The sequence below is a fragment of the Petaurus breviceps genome, unplaced genomic scaffold, assembly GCF_028583685.1.
Source record: "Petaurus breviceps papuanus isolate PSGF00001 unplaced genomic scaffold, PetGlider_PUasm1.0 91041, whole genome shotgun sequence".
In the NCBI taxonomy this organism is placed as follows: domain Eukaryota; kingdom Metazoa; phylum Chordata; class Mammalia; order Diprotodontia; family Petauridae; genus Petaurus; species Petaurus breviceps.
Genome location: NW_027187400.1, coordinates 4,771,528 through 4,786,603, shown reverse-complemented (window position 1 = coordinate 4,786,603; position 15,076 = coordinate 4,771,528). Strand labels below are relative to the sequence as shown.

Sequence of the window (15,076 nt, the reverse complement as noted above, 5' to 3'; positions counted from 1 at the left end):
ACACACACACACACACACACACACACACACACACACACACACACACCGATTCAATGGGCTGGACCATCTCCCATGGAGCTGGACATGCACTCTGGCCCCTTGCTAAAGAACACACACCCTTCTGAGACGCCATAGCTACTCATCATTAGCAGACTGCCTTCTCTAGAAGGTTGAATGAACAAGCTATTATAACAAGAGAGCCTGGAGGCAGGGGGATGGTCTGGCAGGATTGGTGCTGCCTCCTCCTCTCTGTGTCTGTCTATATACATGTGTATGTTATAGGGGGATAAATAGAGATAGATAGTTAAAGATTGACTAATCATCTGTGATTTTAGCAGCATAAGGAACTCATCTTGACTTAGGGGTGGCTAGGGGGTACCATAGTGAACAAAGTACTTCAAGTCAGTAAGCCTTGAGTTCAAACACTAGCTGTGTTACCCTGGGCAAGTTACTTAACCTGTTTGCCTCAGTTTCCCTACCTGTAAAATGGGGATAATAATAACACCAACCTGCTAGGGCTTTTGTGAGGATCACATGAGATCCTAGTTATAAATCACTCAGCATAGCGCCGGGCACATAGTAAATGCTGTATAAATGTTAGCTATTTTTAGCCATAGTAAGTTAGTAGGTAAGTCCTAGCCAGTTGCCTGAGGCACAAAAAGGCTGAGTCACTTGCCCAGCAGGATTTTAATTTGACTCTTCCTCACTCCTGGCTTAGACTCCATCCCCTCCAACAGCCTTCATTATGAGATCATATATTGTAATTTATAATTCATATTACATGTAAACTACCACATATGTACATTTGTGTGCATAGAATTAAATTAATATTTTCCAGAAGATTAATATGATCACAGGTCCATAGTGTTTTGGGCTCCTGGCTCTGTCCCTAATCCTGGTCATCCCTTCCCTCCAGTTTCCACTTTAAACACCCACTCAGCCCTCACACTCTACCAAAATGGAGGAGCTCTTTTGGCAGCCCTTTTAAAAGCTGCCGACACCATCAGTTTTCATCTCAAACCTAAGCTTTTGAAAAAAGGAGAAGACATAAAGCCTGCTGTCCTTGGTACCCTCCCTAGAGGGTCTCCCCAGGAACCAGCCCACTCAGATCCCCCCTGGTCCTAGGCACACAAAACTACCTCCTCCCACCATCATAGATGGTTTCAGATGCCCCTACCCTCACTGAATTCATCAGAGTATCTCTTTGAGCCTGTTGGAAAAGCAGAGTTAAGGACAGGAACCAGGCCGTGGAATTCCTTCAACATCCAACAAACACGTGTCTTTTTAACACTTCTTTCTTTTTATTTGGTTGGTTTTTTGGGATAGGCAGTGGAGGTTAAGTGACTTGCCTGTCTGAGACCAAATTTGAACTCAGATCCTCCTGACTCCAGAGTCAATATTCTAGCCACTGCACCACCCAGCTGCCCCTTAACACTTCTCCTTTCTTTCTTTAAAAATTGTTTTTTTGTTGTTTTTTGAGTTTTTTTGCTTTTTGGAGGAGGAAAGGCAGGGCAATTGGGGTTAAGTGACCTGTCCAGGGTTACACAGCTAGTGTTAAGTGTCTGAGGCCACATTTGAACTCAGGTCCTCCTGAACCCAGGGCTGGTGGTGCTCTATTCACTGTGCCACCTGGCCACCCCAACACTTCTCCTTTCTGATTACAGTTAGGGATATTTCTTTTATCTCCTGCCCAGACTCTGACTCTTGGAAGACAGGGGCCTTTACCTTAACTAAATGTTGCCCCCCGCCCCTGCTAAAGGTTTGTTCTTTAGCTAGCGGGTTGGAATCGAGAAGAGACCTGGGTTCAAATCCTAACTTAGGTTTTCAGAAGCTATGGTTTTGAGTGGATACAGATGTAAAAAGTCCCTGGATATGAAACAGCAATGTGAAGGTAAGAGGCCCTCAAGTGCAACACTTGGATTTTCTCTTATTTTTCTGGATCTTTTCAAATGCTTTCTTTAAAAAAAAAAATTATTTACTTTTAGTTTACAACATTCAGCTCAAACTCAACAACATTTGAATTTCAAATTTTCTCCCTCTCCCTCTCCTCCACGCTTCCCTCCTCCATCCCCTCTCTGCCCCCCCCCACAGCATGCAATCCAATATAGCTTTTACAAATACCTTCACATTAAACATTAGTCAAGTTGTACAGAAGGATTATAACCAATGGAATGAACGAGAAAAAGAGAAACAAAACAAAAAAAGAGAGAGCAAGAAGTTTGCTTCAATCTGCATTCAGATTCCGTAATTCATTCTCAGTATGTGGAGAGCCTTTTCCATCATAAGTCCTTTGGCGTTATCTTATGACCTTAAAAGCCCACTCTATCAAAGTTAGTTGTCACACATATGATGTGTCTGTAATTGTGTACAAAGTTCTGGTTCTGCTCTCCTCACTCAGCATCAGTTTATGTAAATCTCTCCAGGTTATTATGAAGTCCATCCACTCCTCATTTCTCATAGCACAATAGTATTCCATTACATTCATATACCACAACTTGTTCAGCCATTCCCCAATGGATGGGCGTCCCTTTGATTTCTAATTCTTTGCCACCACAAAAAGGGCTGCTACAGATATTTTTGTACATACAGGTCCTTTTCCCACTTGTATGATCTCTTTGGGATACAGCCCTAGAAGTGGTATTCATATGCCTTATTTCTTATGAAGCAACACTAGTCCATCATTTCTTCACATACTCCTGTTTGTTTAGCCATCCCCCAATTAATAAGCACTCACTTTCGTCTTTTTTTATTGCAAAAAGTGCTGCAAAAAAGATATACTTTTCCACCTATAGCATCCTCTCTAAGTGAATATCTTCATGATAGCTGATAATAATAATAGCTAGCATTTACAAAACATGTTTGTGTTTACAGTGCATTTTAAAATATTAACTCATTTTATCTTCACTCTTCTGGGAGGTAGCTGTCATTTTTGGCCCCATTTTATAGATGGAGAAACTGAGTCAGACAGGTTAAGTAATTTACCCAAGGTCACACAGCTAGTGAGGCAGGATTTGAACTCAGCTCTTCCTTACTCAAGGTACAGAGCTCTCTCCACTGGGTCACCTAGCTGCTAGGTCAAAGGGCGGTTGAATTCAGTCAGTTTCTTAGATAATTCTAAATTGTTTTCAAGCATGGTTAAACTAATTCACAGTTCCTCTAACAGGGTATTAGGTTGGCGTTTTTTTCCCCAAAGCCCCTCGAACATGGGCTACTTCTGTCTTTTCTTCTCCTTGCTTATCCACTTTGACACTCATCTTCTCTTTTTTTCATGCCAGGTGCCAGAACCAGCTTTGTTGCTGGTGTGGTTTAGATGTCATCAAGAACAATCCTCATTTTTGAGATGAGGAAACTGAATCAGAAGGGTGGGAGCCCTGGCTCTAACAACCATGAGCTAGCTTCAGTTTACTCTTCTGCAGAATGGGGCTAATCCTAGTTGCCTCACAAGGTTGTGGAGGGGAAAGTGTTTGTTGAACCTCCAAGCTCCTTAGAGATTCCAGCTATCAAATTGCCTCCCAGAGGCATAGCTCTGCTACTCATTAGCAGAAGCCTGTCTAGACCATCCCCTTGTCTTTCAGCCCCAAAGGTACTACTTGACCTAGGGAACACAGTTCCCATTCACTACCCCAGCCCTACTCTGCACTCCCCCTCCCCCATACACCCAACCTTCAGATCAATAATAGGGTGGGGTGCTCAACGCTTTTCCTGAGGGTGCATAATTGGGAAGGCAAAGACCTTGCTTCAGTGGTAGAGAAACAATAGAGTTTAGTTAGCACCTGGCTAGCAGGAATTATTAGTCCAAATAGGACTTGGATGGAATTGTGCAAGTAGGGGTGGCTCCATCCATACTCCACTCTCCTCTTCTCCCTCACCCAGTGTTCTGCAGTCTGAGTCTTTCCCCATGTCCTGTTGTTGTTAATATTGTTTGTCCTTCGTTCTCAAAGAGGACCATGGCATCAGGGAGATGATGCCATGAATTGCAAGTGAATTGTATTTAAGTGAGGGAGGATTGTGCAAAGTCACCAGCCTCACTCTCTCCTCCAGAGCCATCTGGGCCCAGGGATGAGATATAGAGGCTTAGTTGGCTGGTGTCCTAGCTTTCCGCTAAACTGAGAGACCCATTTCATGTCAATTTCCCTGGCACAAATATGACCAGTCACGACTCTGCGTGCTTCCCTCCCATCCCAAGTCATTCTTTTTTTTTTTAAATAATATTTTGTTTTCCCCCAATTACATGTTAAAACAATTTAAAGCATTTTCTTTTTTTTTTTTTTTTTTAAGCAATTGGGGTTAAGTAACTTGCTCAAGGTTACATGGCCAGGTATTTCTGGGTGGGTGCTAAGTGTCTGAGCCCAGATTCGATCCCAGGTCATCCCAACTCTGGGGCTGATGCTCTTACTCACTGTGCTACCTGGCCGCTCCTAAAGCATTTTCTAAAAGTTTTGCATTCCAAATTCTATCCATCCTTTCTTCCCTCCCCTCCTTCATCCCTGAGATGATAAGCAATCCAATATGGGTTATACATATGCAATCATGTAAAATATTTCCATATTAGTCATTTTGTACAAGAAGAATCAAACAATAACAAAAAGAATGAGAGAGAAAGAGAGAGAATATGCTTCAGTTTGCATTCAAACACTATCAGTTCTTTCTTTGGAGATGGATAGCATATTTTATCATAAGTCCTTTGCAATTGTCTTGGATCATTGCATTGCTGACTTCTCAGCAATGTAAGTCATTAGCAGTTCTTCATTGCACAATATTGCTGTTACTGTGTACAGCATTCTCTTGGTTCTACTCACTTCACTTTGCATCAGTTCATGAAAGTCCAGGTTTTTCTAAAATCATCCTGCTAATCATATCTTATAGCACAATAATATTCCATCACAATCATATGCCCCAATCTGTTCACCCATTCCCCAATTGATGGGCATCCCCTCGATTTCCAATTTTTTGACACCACAGAAATAACTATTATAAATATGTTGGGGCAAATAGGTCCTTTTCCCTTTTTTTCTTTAAATCTCTTTGGGATATAGACCTAGTAGTTGTATTGCTGGATCAAAGGGTACGCATAGTTTTATTACCCTTTGGGCATAGTTTCAAATTGTTCCCTAGAAAGGTTGAACCAGTTCTCAACTCCACCAAGAGTGCATTAGTGTCCTACCTTTCCCACATCCCCTCCAACATTTATCATTTTTCTTTTTTTGTTATATTAGCCAATCTGATAAGTATGAGGAGGTAGCTCAGAGTTGTTTTAATTTGCATTTCTCTATTCAATAGTGATTTAGAGCATTTTTTCATATGGCTACAGGGAGCTTTGATTTCTTTGTCTGTAAAGTGCCTGTTCATATCCTTTGACCATTTATCAATTGGAGAATAACTTGTATTCTTATAAATTTGACTCAGTTCTCTATATATTTGAGAAACGAGGCTTCTATCAGAGTTATTTGTAAATTTTTTCTCAATTTTCTGCTTTCCTTCTAATTTTGTTTGTATTTGTTTTATTTGCGTAAAAGCTTTTGAATTTTATATAATCAAAATTATCTATTTTATATTTTGTAATGTTTTCTCTGTCTTGTTTGGTCCTACACCCTTCCCTTATCCATAGATCTGACAGATAGACTATTCCCAGCTCTCCTAATTTATTTATGGTATCACCCTTTATGTGTAAACCATGTGCTCATTTTTACCTTATCTTGATATACAGTCTGAGATGTTGGTCTATACCTAGTTTCTGACATGCTGTTTTCCAGTTTTCCCAGTAGTTTTTGTCAAATAATGAGCTTTTGTCCCCAAAGCTTGGATCTTTGAGTTTATCATATACTAGGTTACTATGGTCATTTACTATATGGTATTTTGTACCTACTCTATTCCACTGATCCACCATTCTATTTCTTAGCCAATACCAGATTGTTTTAGTGATTTTCACTTTATAATACAGTTTGAGGTCTGGTATAGCTAAACTACCTTTCTTCACATTTTTTTTTCATTGATTCCCTTGATATTCTTGACCTTTTGTTCTTCTAGATGAATTTTATTATTTTTTCTAGCTCTACAAAAATTTTTTGGTTGTTTGACTGGCACAGCACTAAATAGATTAATGTGGGTAGAATTGTCATTTTTATTGTATTGTTTCAGCCTACCCATGAGCAATTGATATTTTTCCAATTGTTTAGATCTGACTTGATTTATATGAAGTGTTTTATAATTGTGTTCATATAGTTCCTGTGTTTTGTTGTCAAGTAGACTCCCCAAGTATTTTATATTGTCTAAGGTTATTCTAAATGGAATTTCTCTTTCTGCCTCTTGCTGTAGGATTTTGTTGGTAATATAAAGAAATGCTGATGACTTATGTGGATTTATTTTGTATCCTCCAACTTTACTAAAGCTAATATTTCCATTAGTTTTTTAGGTGATTCTCTAAGTATACCATCATAATCATCTGCAAAAAGTGATAGTTTTGTTTCCTCATTGCCTATTCTAATCCCTTCAATTTCTTTTACTTCTCTTATTGCTAACGCTAGCATTTCCAGCACAATACTGAATAATAGAAGTGATAATGGGAATCCTCACTTCACCCCTGATCGTACTGGGAAGGTTTCTAGTTCATCCCCATTACAGATAATGCTTACTGATTGTTTTACATAAATATTACTTATTATTTTAAGGTAAGCTCCATTTATTCCTATACTCTCTAGGTTTTTAATAGGAATGGGTGCTGTATGTCATCAAAGGCTTTTTCTGCATCTATTGAGATAATCATATAATTTCTGTTGGTCTTGCTGTTGATAGGGTCAATTATGTTAGTTTTCCGAATATTCAACCAACTCTGCAATCTAGCTACAAATCCCACCTGGTCATAGTGCAGGATCCTACCCCCAAGCCATTCTTACCAGCATTCACACAGCAGCTATATAGCACTCTGGCTCTCACTAATTGGCCGATAATAGGTCCCAGCCCAAGCCTCTTTGGGTTGTTGTGTGGGCTCTTGATGGTTCAGAGTGAGTAGAAATAGCAATTATTCTATTTGGTCAGAAACCCTAAGGGTCTTCCTATCTCAGATAGCCATTGTCCTGCTAATATGGGGCTGGAGGGACTTGGAGCTAGGATGGTAGCAAGGTGTAACAGAAATGTAAATTTAAGATCTTCCCTGCCCCTAGGCCATTTGATAGGCTTAAGCACACCTGGAGCCTGTGGTGTGAGGCTTGTTTTTCAGGAGATACTTTGTGATTGGGCAGTGCTACAGATGTAATGGTTGGACAGTTGGAGGCCTGTCTGCTGAAATGTTTCTGTTTGCTTGTAACCTCTGTATATATGTTTGATTGATTAAAGCAAGATTGTTAACCCATTTTGAGTTGCTTTCCTTTAGAAAAGCAGATCTAAGAACCTGTGTTGGCAGCCACCCTGGGTATGCTGGGGTGCTTGCTGCTGCACATGGGGAAGGCATGTTTCCTCCCCACAGCTTACCTTGCAGTTCTCTGGTAGGTGACATGTGACAGTCATCCCCAGGATTCTACTGCAGTGGCTCCTTTCCCTTAGGGTCTGTGTCCCCTGGGTGATGGATCTTCTTGTATTCTGGCATAACTGTATCACTGGCCTGACTGTCTTCTGGGCCCTTCTTCCCTCTTGCCACTGAATTTACCCCCAAATGCAAGAATTCCTAGATACATGGAGACAGTCCCTTGTTGCCCAATTACAATTCATAATATAAAAGGCAGTGTTGGAAAGATCCTTAGGCAGAGATCTGAAACTCACTGTTTTTGAGTTTTAGGTGATTATTATTATAGTCACTGTGTGACTCCTAGTAAGTGCCTTTCCTTCTCTGGGTCTCTGTTTCCTCATGTGGGAAATGAGGAGGCTGGATTAGACCTCTAAAGTAGGTCCCTAGCAGTTGTGTGCTCCTTTGTTATAAGAAGAGGGAGAAATGGATGCTTAGAAAAGGGTAGAGAGTTGCTTTAAGTCACCCAGCCCATCAGCAGTGAGGTGAGGACTAGAACTCTGTTCCCTTCTCAAACCCCACCCTGTCAGATCCATGCCCAAGCCAACCCCCACAATTATCCCAGAATCCAAAGGCTGTAATGGACCTAAGAAGTCCAGCCTCAGTTGCTGCCTTCCTCTGTGTGACTCATCCCCTTCTGCAGCATCCCCTGACTGATAACCATCCAGCTACTTGCAACACTCCTCCCAAAAGAATTCCAAAAAAAAAAAAACTCCCACTAAATTAAATTCTTTAGAGTGAAGAATTCAAGGGGTGGGGAGCCATTTTCTTTTTACCTTGGTGTGAGGATCCCTGTTGAAAGAGCCTTGGCTTTTCGGGCAGGACACTGCCTAGAGAGGAGCTCTGTGTGGCTGCTGGTCCCTCTTTGGATAATAATCCCTTCCTTTGGCTCTCCTCCCTTGATGCTCCAGCCAGTTTCTGTTCCCCTGTGAAGGTTCAGTTTCATTTTCTCTCCTCTGCAGCACAGAACAGAGAGTGGATACAGGAGGTGTTCATTGTGGAAGAGGAAACCCAGGAGCATCCTGCAGCTGGGCGGGGGTGGGTGCTGGCAGGAAGGAGAGGGCTTGGTGACCAACAACAGCATCTAAGGGGGTCAGTGGCACATTCAGAAACCACTGTCATGGCCCTTGTTGCTGCTGAGGAAGAGAAATCTAAGCATTGGAGGCGGTGTGCTTTGGCAGGAAGAGAATGGGCTCTGGACTGACATCCTGGGCTCATGTTACTGCATAGCGCGTCTCATTTCTCTGTGACTCTGTTTCCTCATCTGTAAAATGAGGGCTTTTGGAGGTCTCCCTGCAGCTGTGCATCTATGGTTCTATGAAAACAGATAATTAGAGCCAGAGGAAGAAGGGAGGTAGGAGAGAAGCATTTATTAACCATCTACCATGGGCCAGGCACTGTGCTAAGTTCTGTACAAATAGTATCTCATTATATATAATTGAGGAGAAAAAACAAGAATTAAATGTACAAATTCTATCTCATTTGATCCTTTCAGCAGCTCTGGGAGGTAGATACTATAGTCATCCTCATTTTGAGGCAAACAGGTTAAGTGACTTGCCCAGGGTCATGTGGCCAAATTGGAACTCAGGTCTTTCTATCTTCGCGTCTAGTACACTATGCACTGTGCCATCTAGCAATCCAATCCAACCTTTTCTTTTTCACATGTAGGGAAATCAAGACCCAAAGAGACTAAAGGGATCACCCAAGATTATACAGTAAAATGTGAGAGTGCTGCCAGGACTCAAACTTAGGTCCAAATTCAGCTTTGCCTGGAGAAGGGAAGACTTAGGAAGGGAGGAAGACACATGATTGCTGCCACCAGATGGAATAAAATCTCCCAGTCCTGCAGCACTGTTTACAAGGGGCTTTCCTCATGACAGTGGCATGAGGCAAGGGGTATGAGTATTGTTGTTCCCTTTTTATAAAGGAGGAAACTGAGATTCACTCTCTGAGGTTAAATGACTTGCCCCAGGTAACATGACTTGGAAGGGTCAAAGTCAGAATTCGAACCCAGATCTCCCGATGCCAAATCCAAGGTTCTCTCTACTGTACAAAGGCTTGTCATGGGGAAGGGTAGCAGACGTAGCTTGTGTTGCTCCCAAGTCCAGAAATGGGAGATGATGGTTTTCTTGTGTTCTGCTCTGGTCAGTCAGTACTTAGGGCATGGTTTTCCATTCTGGATGCCACTGTTTCAGAAGGATGCTGGGGAAGGGCTGTGTTGGAGCCAGCCTGAATCAACTCCAGAAAGCTGGTTGTTAAATTTTCAACTTGAGTATTAACTCCTTGGGACCAGCAAATTGATACAATTCAAGGCTTGACCTATTGTTGTATTGATTGGAGATGTAAGAAAGTGTTGGAGAAAATGTTAATAATGAAGTTTAAACTTAAAAATGGGGTAGCTAGGGGGTAGAGCACTGGGCCTGGAGTTAGAAAGATTCCTCTTCATGAGTTCAAATTCGGCCTCAGACACTTACTAGCTGTGTGACCCTGGGCAAGTCACTTAACCATGTTTGCCTCAGTTTCCTCATCTGTAAAATGACCTGGAGAAGAAAATGGCAAACCACTCCAGTATTTTTGCCAAGAAAATCCCAAAATGGGATCACAAAGAGTCAGACATAACTGAAAAACAACTGAACAACAACCAAAACATTAATAATGTTTCAAAACATCCCCCTGCCCTCCACCGGCCAACTATTAAACATTTACCAGCACTCCACTGAATGCTGAACAGATAGAGCATGTTAACTGGAGGGTGAACAAGATTGTGAGATAACTTAAAAGCTGGTCCCTATATAAATTAGGCGCTTAACATTGTATATAATATTGTATAAGCATATATTGAAGGAAGTAGGATGTTAACCTGAAGAAGAGAAGATCTGAGGGGACATGCAGGTTGTATTGAAGAAGGCTGTCCTGTGGATGAGGAATTGGACTTCCTGTTTGGCCCTAAAGGCCTAACTGGAAGCAGTCAGTCAGTCAACAAGCATTTATTAAACACCTACTATGTATCAGGCACTGTCTAAGTGTTCGAAATACAGAAACCAGAAATAAGAAAGACAATTGCTGACTTCACAGAACTTACACTCTATCCTGGGAAAACATGGCGTAGGGTGGGATAGGTCAGGGTACCCACTGGTAGGAACATGGTAGAGAATTCTAGAGTGCAGAAGTCCAGAGAAATGAAGATATGGCTGGCCTGGGCACCTCCCTCAATGGGGTCTTAGGAGGAGACAGCATGTAGGGGAGAGGAGCTACAGGGACAGGGTACTCTTCCAAGGCATAAATTCCAGGATAAAAAGATTTCTGGGGCATGAGGGAGACATCCTGAGACATAGCCTGGGGGGAGGGGGGAGGCAGCTGCTGATGGGGGCTGAGGTTGCTCACCCTCTCCTAGACATGCTCTATCTTGTCAACATTCAGTAGAGAGCTGGTAAATGATTAACAGCTGGCTGGTGGAGGGCAGGGGAATGTCTGGACCCCTGGGGGCTATCCCTCTTTCCTGTTCCAGGAAGAGAGTCCTCAGGAGGCTGAGCTGTTAAGGGAAAAGGAGAGGGAAGCAACTGGCAAAAGTTCCAGAAAATCAGATTTGAGGCCAATATAAGGGGGGAAATGGAATCAGAGGATTTTTGACCTAGAAGTAACCTTAGACAGCATCTGATCCAATAATTTGAGCTGTTCAAAAGGTGGAATGGGCTGTCTCAGGAAAAAATGAATTCCCTATCTCTGGGGTTCTTCAAGCAGAGGCTGGATGCCCATTAATAGAGAATGTTATGGATGCAATTCCCTGCTTTAGGGAGAGTTTTAATAGAAATTCTCTGAGCTCTTTTCCAACTCTCAAATTCTGTGATTCCACAAACCAAAACTGAACAGGAAGAAGTTAAGGGAGGTAGGCTTTAGCTTAAAATATGGAAAAAAAAAAAAAACCTAGCAACTCAAGCTGGCCATAAACTGAGCAGTCTGTTTAGGGAGGGGGTGAGCTCCCCATAAATGGTCAGACAAAGTATCTGGTCAGTAAAGGCCTCCATCCCCTTATCATTTTCAGAAATTACCCTCCAAAGAGGGTATTGCCCCAGGCAGGAATACCTGTTCATATTCTCTGTGACCTTGATAGGTTATGGGGACTCATGGGAAAGTCCAGTTTGGCCAAAATATTATGTGTCTCACACACACACACACACACACACACACACACACACACAGCTCAATAAACTGGTGACTTCCTATTGCCCCCAAGGGCAAATACAAAATGCTCTGTTTGGAGTTCAAAACCTAATGTCCTCCTACCTTTTCAGTCTTCTACCTTATTCTCTGACACCCATTCTTCTTTCTATCCAGGGACACTGGTCTCCTGGCTGTTCCACGAACAAGACACCCTGTCTCTCAGCTCCAGGCATTCTCTGGCTGCCTGCTTCCCCCCCTCCCATGCTTGGAATGCTCTCTCTCTCCTCTGCTCAGCCTACTAACTTCCCTAGCTTCCTGTAAGTACCAACTAAAACTCCTTCCTTTTATCTTGCTTGTATATAATTGTTTGTATGTTGTATTCCCCATTAGATTGTAAAGTTCTTGAGAGGACTATTTTTTGCCTCTTTGTATATCCCCATGGCTTAGCACAGTGCCTGCAAGTAGTAGGTTCTTAATAAATGTTGACTGATTGATTCTCACAGAGATGGAAGGGCCCTTGAAGCCCATCTAGATCAAAAATACACAGGAATTCCCTCTACCACCTATCTAACAAATCTTTGCTTGAAGATCTCTGGGATGGAGGACCCCACTGCCACATGAGATGGTTCATGCTACTTTGGATAATGCTAATTATTAGAAAGTTTTAGGTTTTTTTCCTCCCTGATATCAGGCTTAAATTTCCTTCTTTGAAATTTCCATCCATTGCTCCCACTTCTGCCTTCTAGAGCCAAAACAGAAAAAGTTTCATCTCTTGTCTGCCTGACAGTCTTTCACACGCAGCTTTTGTGTCCCCCACTCCACCCCATTACACTTCCTTGGTTTCTTCAACTAGTGTTCATATGGTAAGGCCTTGATGCCTTTCACCATCCTGCTTATCTTCTAAAGATTCTCTAGCTTAGCTCTCTAGCTTTTAATCTCGAGTCTGTGAATTTATTTTATTTCGGTATTCTAATATTTTTATAACTAAGTTTCAATAAAATTGGTTTCCTTTGTCATCTTCCAAATTTTATGCATTTAAAAACATTATTCCGAGAAGGGATCCACAGGCGTCTCCAGACTGACAAAGGGATCCAGGACCCCAAAGAGGTTCAGAACCCTTGCTCAAGCTGGTTAATGTCCCTGATAAAATGCAGCACCCAGAATTGAATGCACTATTTTAGACATAGCTTTGTCATGGAATGACATAGTAGATCCCCTCCCTAGTCCTAGACAGCATTCCTCCCTCAATGTAGCCTGCTGCCCCAGTGGAAAAGTAATATCTCAAAATGACAGACAGGGATATCCTGGGATAGCAGTTTCCAGGATACATATCCCAGAAGGTTGGTTGATCTATCTCCTAGAGCAGTATGGAGGGTTATCCCAGACTTAGAGGGTATAGTGCCCTGAGAACCAGGGCCAATTTCTGATTAAGATGGCATGGTCTGGGTATGAATAATAACAGTTTTTATTTACATAGAGATTCCAGAAATGTATTTGGCTGAGCAAAGTGTGGCTTTAATACCTCCACCCACCCTTTTCAATATTGTTCTTGAGATGATTTCCCTGGCAACTAGAGGCATCATGGAAAATGAAACATCTTCACCCCACGTCCGTTCAACATCTTTACAGTTTTGCAAAGTGAGGTTCTCTGCATGTTTTGAAGGAAGTACAGTGTGACAAGCCTCAGGATATGGTAGAAGGCCAAAGGAACTTTGGTTTGTTGTTCAGTTGTGTTAGTTATGTCTGACTTTTTGTGACCCTATTTGGAGTTTTTTCTTGGTAAACATACTGGAGTGGTTTGCCATTTCCTTCTCCAGTTCATTTCCAGATGAGGAAACTGAGGCAAACAGGGTGAAGTTAATTGCCCAGGGCCACACAGCCAGTAAGTGTCTGAGGCCAGATTTGAACTCAGGAAGATGAGTCTTCCTAACTCTAGACCCAGCACTCAATCCACTAAAGTTTTAATTTAAAAAAATTATTATTATTTTTGCTTTTTGGAGGGCAATTGGGGTTAAGTGACTTGCCCAAGGTCACATGGCTAGTACATGTTAAGTGTCTGAGGTCGGATTTGAACTCAGGTCCTCCTGACTCTAGGGCTGGTGCTGTACTCACTGCACCACTTAGCCTCCCCCAATCCACTGAAGTTGGATCAAAACTCAATAAAGAGTTTGGACTGAGTCTGAGTAGTAACAGAGGGAAGTATAGTTCACAAAACATTTTTAAAAACTTAAGTTTTTATTATTTTCTACATCACCTTTGCTTTCCCTGATATCTCTCCTGCCATCCTAGAGATGTACCCACGTAACATCTTTTAGGATGAAAAGAAAAAGAAGACAAAAAAAAAATCAGCACAACTGATAAGTTATAAAAACCTGAAAAATATGTGTAATGTATGGGCCTTCCACTTATGCAAAGGGGTGGGGTGGGAGCACGGTAGCTTCCTTAACAAGCTGGGGTATATCTCCCAGAATGAATGAAATCTAGTTCCTGAGACTGTAATCAAGACCCGCTTTGCCCAGTAGAAGCCATATCACAGCTGGCACCCAGCAGATGGCAGCAGCAGCTTAGTAAAGAAGCTGTATTACAGTTCATAACCAGCAGATGGCAGCAGAGAACAGCAGCAACTTCAGACTCAACAGATGATACTTTGTGGCTCTACTGCAGTGTTGAGCCGGTAAACTTAGGTATTTTAATATTTGTATAACTATGTTATTCATATTCAATATCATGGGTTTCCTTTGTCATTTTACGCATTTCTTTTGTGCATTTAAAAACATTATTCCCAGGGGTGGCCAGGTAGCACAGTGAGTAAAAGCACCAGCCCCAGAGCCGGAATGACCTGGGATTGAAGCCGGGCTCTGATACTTAACCCCGATTGCTTAAAAAAAAAAACACATTATTCCCAGATGGGATCCACAGGCTTCTCTAGAATGACAATGGGGTCCAGGATGCATATTTCCAAGATTCGGAAGCCCAGCTGGAACTGAAAAATGTCCCTGAAAAAATGCAGCACCCAGAGCTCAACACATTACTTCAGACACAGCTTTGTAATGGTACAACACAGCAGATCCCCTCCCTAGTCCTGGACAGCATTCCTCCCCCAACACAGCCTGCTTCCCCAGGGGAAAAGGAGTATCTCAAGGTGGCAGATAGGGATAGCCTGGGATAGTTTCCAGGATACATATCCCAGAAGGTTGGTCCATGTATCATCCATCCATCCATCTACCCATCTATCCATTTATTTATCTGTCCATCCATCCATCCATTCATCCATCCATCTATTTATCTATCCATCTACCCATCCACTCATCCATCCATCCATCTATTCATCCATCCATCCACCCATTTATCCATCCATTCATCCATCCATCTATTTATCTATCCATTTACCCATCCACTCATCCATCCATCCATCTA

The 15,076-nt window shown here is 42.1% G+C and overlaps 3 protein-coding genes across 4 annotated transcripts in view; 1 reads left to right on the top strand and 2 right to left on the bottom strand.

Annotated features, from left to right (window-relative positions):
• Positions 1-11,897, bottom strand: part of FGR (FGR proto-oncogene, Src family tyrosine kinase) — a 73,825-nt gene extending 61,928 nt beyond the window's left edge. Inside the window, exons 1-2 of one of the 2 annotated variants that reach the window (XM_069079326.1) lie at positions 11,783-11,897; positions 8,275-8,454 (exon numbers count right to left, since the gene is read on the bottom strand). The gene's annotated coding sequence lies outside the window, so the exon portion shown is untranslated. Of the gene's footprint in view, positions 1-8,274; positions 8,455-11,782 lie in introns of those variants that run through there. The other variant, XM_069079327.1, reaches the window with a different exon arrangement.
• Positions 1-15,076, top strand: part of PPP1R8 (protein phosphatase 1 regulatory subunit 8) — a 373,418-nt gene that overhangs the window by 259,681 nt on the left and 98,661 nt on the right. The gene's annotated exons all lie outside the window — the stretch shown is intronic.
• The window catches only part of WASF2 (WASP family member 2), a 343,739-nt gene that overhangs the window by 244,241 nt on the left and 84,422 nt on the right, over positions 1-15,076 (bottom strand). The gene's annotated exons all lie outside the window — the stretch shown is intronic.